The following is a 7029-nucleotide window of genomic DNA, read 5'->3' as shown; positions in this document are numbered from 1 at the left end:
AAAGAGTGTGACATCATGAGATATTATTCTTCTACTCAGAACTTTGTGTAACTTATTTCTTTTGTTTTTTTTATGGAATTTTTCTTTTTTTATTTTTTTTATTTTTTTTATTTTTTTTTTATTTATTTTTTTTTTCACTAGAGGTTCCTAGTTTACTTTAGGGTTTACTTTTGGTGTTGTACTCCATGGGTTTAAAGAAATGTATAATGACATGTATCCACTATTATAGTATTATACGGAGTAGTTTTACTGCCCCCAAAATAACCCATGCTCCACCCCTTCACCTCCACCCCTCAGCCCCTGGCAACCACTGATCTTTTCACTGTCTCCATAATCTTGTCTTTTCCAGAATGTCATCTAGTTGAAATCATACAGCATATAACCTTTTCAGATTGGCTCCCTTCACTTAGTAATATGTATTTAAGTTTCTTCCATGTCTTTTCATGGCTCAGTAATTCATTTCTTTCTTGTGCTGAATGATATTCTATTGTCTGCATGCACCACAGTTTCCATATTTGTTTGTTCTTTTACTTATCAGTTTATATGCTGAAGGACACATCTTGGTTACTTCCAAGCTTTGGCAATTATGAATGAAACTAATAAACATCTATGTGCAGATTTATGTGTGATTATAAGTTTGCAACTCCTTTGGGTGGAAACCAAGAAGCTCGATTACTGAATCATACGGTAAAATTATGCTTCGTTTTTTAAGAAACTGCCAAATTGTATTGCAAAGTGTCCGAAATTTAGCATTCCCACCAGCAGCGAATGAGAGTTCCTGTTCCTCCACATCTTTGCCAGCATTTCTTGTCATTAGTGTTCTGGGTTTTGACCCTTTGTTTCTGGAATTTTTCATTTAACATTGTGCACCATGGTTAACCACGAGTAACTAAAACCATGGAAAATAAAACCTTGGATAAGGGGGAAACTACTGTATTTCACATATTATTACATTTTTGTTTCACAGTCACCTAAGAGATAGCTCCAATTATTTTTTCAGTTTTACAGCCAAAGAGGCAGAATTGGAGAGGATTAAATGACTTGCCCAATGTCATATAGCCACTTTATATCATTATGAAAACAGGAGTAAAACCCAGATCTGTGTGATTCCACATCCAGTACTTACCACCTCTTTACCTGATATTTCATACCTTCTATGAATTCACTCTTGTACTCCAAGAGAGCCTAACATCCACTAGTTATGGTGTGTATCTAATTCCAAGACTGTCAGGCTCTTGGATGGCCAAGCCCCAAACCCTTGCTGGAGGGCAAGTCATCCTGCCCCATCAAGCAGCCAGCTGGCCCCAGTTATGGTTTAGAAGGCTGAGCAGCTCTTGCTTGGATTTTCTTTCTCTCTTTCTATTTTTTTTCCATGTTGAGGTCAGTAGGTTAAGCACCCTCTGCTTTGGAAATCTTCAAGGTGCTTGAAAAGACAAAGCTTTTTATATCTGCAGAAAAGGAGACCCCTGTCATGTTAAGAGAAACCATGAGTGCTGGTCCCACCCCTCAGGCATCTGGGTCTTGCTTGCCTCCCCTAGCTCTCAGCTGTTCCTCCCCTGCTCCCTCAACCATCCCCTAAATTCACACTTGGTTCAGGAGAAAGTCATGGTTTTACAAATAGCTTCATGGTCATTGCTTTGAATTACCACAATCCCTTGGGTAAAGTATGAGATTACAAAATTTAACTTTAAAAGCAGTTACTTTATGGCCAGCCAAGTCATGATACTGTCATCTCATCTCACATCATGGTGACCTCATCCTCCACTGTGGGCCTGAGATGCTAATCAAGAAAGGCCTAGACTTGGGGAGGTCCAGACAGTCAAGAGTCAGTGATGCCAACATCCGGAAAGCACAGTTTTGTCCTTCCTTCAACTGAGGGAACTGAGGAAGCATGTGTTGCTGAACTCTGCTGCAGAGATTTTGGGTGGTAGTATGGCTATGCAAGCTTGTCTGAGTGGCATTGTAACCATCTGACTGGTTCTTTCTGTTCACTTCACAAACAATACCAATTTACGGCATTGCAGTAGAAAAAGAGTTTAATTGACACGAGGCCAGCCACACCCTGTGGAAGACAGAGTTATTACTGAAATCAATCTCCTTGAAGGCTCGCAGGTTAGAGGTTTTTTTCAAAGGTACTTAGGAGGAAAGGGTGGGGGTGGCTAGACAATGGATGGTTGCTGCTGATTTGGCTAGGAGGTGCAATCATAGCGGCGTGGAAAATGATCCTCCTATGTGCTGAATAGATTCTTGGTGGGGCCATGGGAGCAGTTGGCAGAGGATCCAGATGAAGCCTGGTATCATACATGGAAAAAAAACCTAAAAAGATATGTCAAAATGCCAATATTAGGTTCTACAATAGTGATGTCATCTGAAGGAGTAATTGGGGAAGTTGCGTATCTTGTGACCTTCAGAATAATGGCTGGCAATCGTTTATGTCTACACCTTAACAGAATTTAGGCTTCATCCTCCTCCTAGCCTGGTGGTCTTTGATTAATTTGACAAAGGTGGCTGATTTTGGGAGAGGGCTATTATCATTGAAACTAGAAGTTAAATATCTCTCAAAGTTAGCTTGGTAGCTTGAAGGTTAAAAGAAAGAGGGGCATTGGCTAGATCAGATCTCCCCTCTGCCATTATTTTCTCACTGATACAATTTTTGCAAAAGTGGTTTCAGTACTGTGATGATTTTCCAGTTCCATGCCCTATCTAGGGCCATCTAACTCCCACTTATAGGTTTGTTCCCCCATCTCTACCAAACCCAAATTCTGGGATTCATCCTGCCCTGAATCAGTGAAAAGCATAACTCCATCCATACCTCACCAGCTGAGGCTCAAGCAAGTGGCTTCTGGCTCTGCTCTGATCTCAAAATTACAATCCAGGAACTGGGCTCTTGTCCCTTCCCTTGTGTACAGGTACCGGCCTTGTACTCAATTCCTATGAGGGGCTTCTGTTTTACTCCCTCAATATCTGAAGTCCTGTAGTTCCCTAGGTACCCAAATTATTCCAGCATGGGAAAGGGTGTGTGGGGAGAAGGGGGCTTCCTGGCCAATCCTTTCAATCCCTACCCAACCTGAATCCTCTCCAGCAATTGGATTCCTTCAAATAAATTCACACATTTAAATTTTAAATGTTATCAGTTGGCTCCCTGGTAGGACAGATGAATAAATAAGCATTCATCCATTTCTGCCTATTTTCTCTCCTGTCTCTTCCTTATTTCTGTTAGTCATATTAATAATTTTATTTTATCTGGATTTTTAACAAATTGGTAATGTGTCCCTGCTACTTGCAGCCGGTTCTTCTTGATGCTAGATCCCTACCTAGACCCTTGTGGATAGCCTGCTGCCAAACTCCCTGGATGCTGTCTGTCTCCCTGTAGGGGCACCTATCTCTTGCCTGCTGCCAGGCCTCCTTGTCCCTGACTGTTGGGCCTAAAAACTACTCTTCTCTGGGCCTGTTGCTGAAACCTCCTCTTGCCACCAACTCTGTTCCCCTTGGGTGTGCCTCTCTCCCTAGATTCTACTCTAAGGAGTTTCTGGAATGACCATCCCCAGCTGCCAAGGGACACAATGGCACCCTTAGCCAACCCTGTTGCCAATATTTTTAAACAATATGGAGAAAATTCTTTTTTTTTTTTTCCAGTTTTAACTGAGACAACATTAGAGTTTTTGTTTGTTTGTTTGAGACCAAGTCTCACTGGGTTGCCCAGGCTGGAGTGCAGTGGCACAAACTCGGCTCACTGCAACCTCCAACTCCTGGGTTCAAGCAATTCTCCTGCCTCGGCCTACCGAGTAGCTGGGACTACAGGCACACGCCATCACTCCCAGCTAATTTTTGTATTTTTAACAGAGATGGAGTTTCACCATGTTGGCCAGGCTGGTCTCAAACTCCTGACCTCCCAAAGTCTGAGATTACAGGTGTGAGCCACCACGCCCGGCCAAAATTAGAGTTTTTTGAAATGCACTTTCACCAATAAATTAGAGTAGGGGGAATAACATGCACCCAAAAGACCAGAAATTTAATGGTTTACAGAATAAATCTGCATGTAATCACAGATTAGATTGGATGACAGTGTATCAGGCCATTTAAATATTTTCTTTCATGTACTCTTTCCCCCAAATCCCATTTTATTTATTTGTTTTTAGAGACAGAGTCACGCTCTGTTAGCCAGACTGGAGTGCAGTGGTGTGATCATGGCTCACTGCAGCCTTGACCTTGTGGGCTCAAGCAATTCTCCCACCTCAGCCTCCCAAATATCTAAGACTACAGGCATGTACCATCATACTCAGCTAATTAAAAAAATTTTTTGTAGTGACTAGGTCTTGTTATGTTGCTCAGACTGATATCAAACTCCTGAGCTCAAGCGATCCTCCTGCCTCAGCTTCCCGAAGTGCTGGGATTACAGGCGTTAGCCACAACACCCAGCTCCCAAATCTCTTTTTGAAGGTTGTTTTGTTTTGTTCCAAGAAATGAGGGATTCGGCACTGTCACAGCCTCCTATTAANCAGTGGACTGATAAGTAGCTAATAGTTCATGCCCAAGGGGGGAAAAGATCCCATTTCACCTTTCCATGCCTCTTGCCATTAAGCAAGGCTTTGGCCCAGGCTTAAGTGTGTCACAATCCTTACAGCCTCCAGACCTTACTCATGCCCTCCTACAAGCTGAATGCCACTCCCCCTTCACTCCGTTTATCTGAACCATACTCATTCTCAAAACTCCAATCTAGTATCACCTCTTCCAGGAAGCACACCATTCTCCTACTTCTCAACCACCTGCCACTGTTAAAATCTACCCCACACAATTTAGCACTTGATTCAGTCAACTCTTAACTCCTAATGTTTAATGTAAACTAGTTTAGACTCCACAATTAATCCCATAAGCATCCTTCTTGATCTCTCCCGGGGGCACTTAGCAAAAGTCTGAGCCTGTAGTTCGGGCTCAGCAAAGACATATTGAAGATACTTTTTCTAGAAACAACATCAGGGGTTTCCATTCTTTTAGTATAAATGGTTAGAAAATGGAGTGTTCAAACACAGCCATAAAAAAACAAACAAAACAAAAAACAGAAAAAAAACTTCAGCATCCTGGGGAGCAGCTAGCAAAGACACCACAGGTATTCCCAGGTCATTGAACCACAGAGTGTTAGAGCCACAGAGTGTTAGAGCGGAAAGGAATCTCAATCATCTATTCCCAAACTTTTAAACGGGTGTATGAATACCCCTGGGGGTCCATGGCAGTGTGCCAAAGGGGTCCACAAAGCCGCAGAATAAACACAGCATGCTTTTCTGGAGTGTCAATTTTACTTGAGTATAAGAAATTTTTAAAATTTCTATATTAAAACAAACATAGCTATATCATGGAGGAGAATGCAAACACCGCTCTCATTTTTAGGATATAACACAAGATCTCAAAGACACTTGGAGTTTACAGGAGGCTGCTTTAGGCTACCCCATCCACCCCTCTCCCTTACCCATGCTGGGGATTTCATTTTCACTTTCCTCTGTCATTAGGGTTATTTTAGTGAAAAATAAATAAATAAAAGTTTGAGACAGACTGATGTAGTCCAACCCCTTTTTCACGGTTAGGAAAACTGAGGCCCACAGGTGAGAAATAATTTGGCCAAAGCCATATACATTGAGTTCAGTGAGAGCTAGGACCACAATCCGCCTCGTCAGAATGTACATTTCTTCCCTGCGACTTGCTCAGGTGACTACTGACTACTGACTACACTTCCTTGCTAACTCTATTCCATAGCTTGTACCTTTCAGGATTTTTTTTCTTTCCAAGGGTTATATACCCTATCCTTAGGGAAACTTAGCGGCACTGGGAGCAGACCAGACCCTTCCCTCTCTACAGCTTCAAATGCAGTGAATAATGATGCATGAAATGCATGTAACTGCTGAGATTCATACCCCTCCCAGAAACAGGATGAAAGCCAGTAATACCGGGGTGAGAGAGGCAAAAAAGGAAAGGGGTTCTGCTAATCAGAGGCCATAGCCAGAAAGCAAAGAGCTGATTTCAAGATCTTACTTTTTCCCTTTGTTTGTGTAAGACAACCTCAGCAAGACTCCAAGGAAACCAGGGCCTCAGTTTCCTTGGAGGTGACTCCGCCTGGCTTCCCTGTCTCCTTCAGGCTAAGGGAATAAAATAATCACCTCAGGTAAAAACAGGAAGTGACTTTGAATTCAAAAGAACTGAACTTCACTGTCATGCATATTCTTATTAGCAGGGGCTGCCTATAGATTTGCATACTTACATACATTTATTCACACCTTAAACCCACGACTCTCACTGTTACACAGACATATGGAAATTCTTCTGCACACTGTCACAAATACAAACATAAGCACACTTTTGTGTTGAGAAAACCAACATTATGATAGTCTGTCTCTACCCACACTTCTCCTCCCCCAACACCCAGCCCTAGATATACACCACTGAGACCAACATTCATATCACACACATCAGGTTGAGCAGTGATCCCAGTTGCCAGGGTTAGAGCCACATTCCATGGTGTTCCATTCCTCTCAAAGAACTAACAGATCATTTCACAAAAATATCATCACCTGCCAACTAATGTCAAGTTACAGCCAGAATTAATGGTACATTATCCACCTCCATTACAGGTAGGCTCACAGGAGAATGACAACAGAGACAAAAGAGATTTGTGGCTCAGTGTCACTGCAGGAGACTGACCAGACAGGTAAGATTGGGGGGGGGGGGCTTGTCCCAGACGAAGAGATGTCCTTTCCTTTCTAGAATTGGGGGTGGGAAAGTAGTCTGACTTTTTGCAGACTTCTCAAACTCTAGATACAGATCACCTAGGTTAAAAAAAAAAAAATAGAAAAGAAAAAGACTGCTCCTTTTTAAATTTTTTCCCAACTTTTATTTTCGTTTCAGAGGGTACACGTGCAGGCTTGTTACATAGGAAAATTGCATGTCATGGGGCTTTGGTGTACAGATTATTTCATCACCCAAGTAATAAGCATAGTACCCGATAGATAGTTTTTCAGTCCTCACCCTCCTCTCACCCTC

This window comes from Rhinopithecus bieti, unplaced genomic scaffold, assembly GCF_001698545.2.
Source record: "Rhinopithecus bieti isolate Rb0 unplaced genomic scaffold, ASM169854v2 scaffold_2433, whole genome shotgun sequence".
Classification (NCBI taxonomy): domain Eukaryota; kingdom Metazoa; phylum Chordata; class Mammalia; order Primates; family Cercopithecidae; genus Rhinopithecus; species Rhinopithecus bieti.
This window is presented reverse-complemented; position numbering follows the sequence as displayed.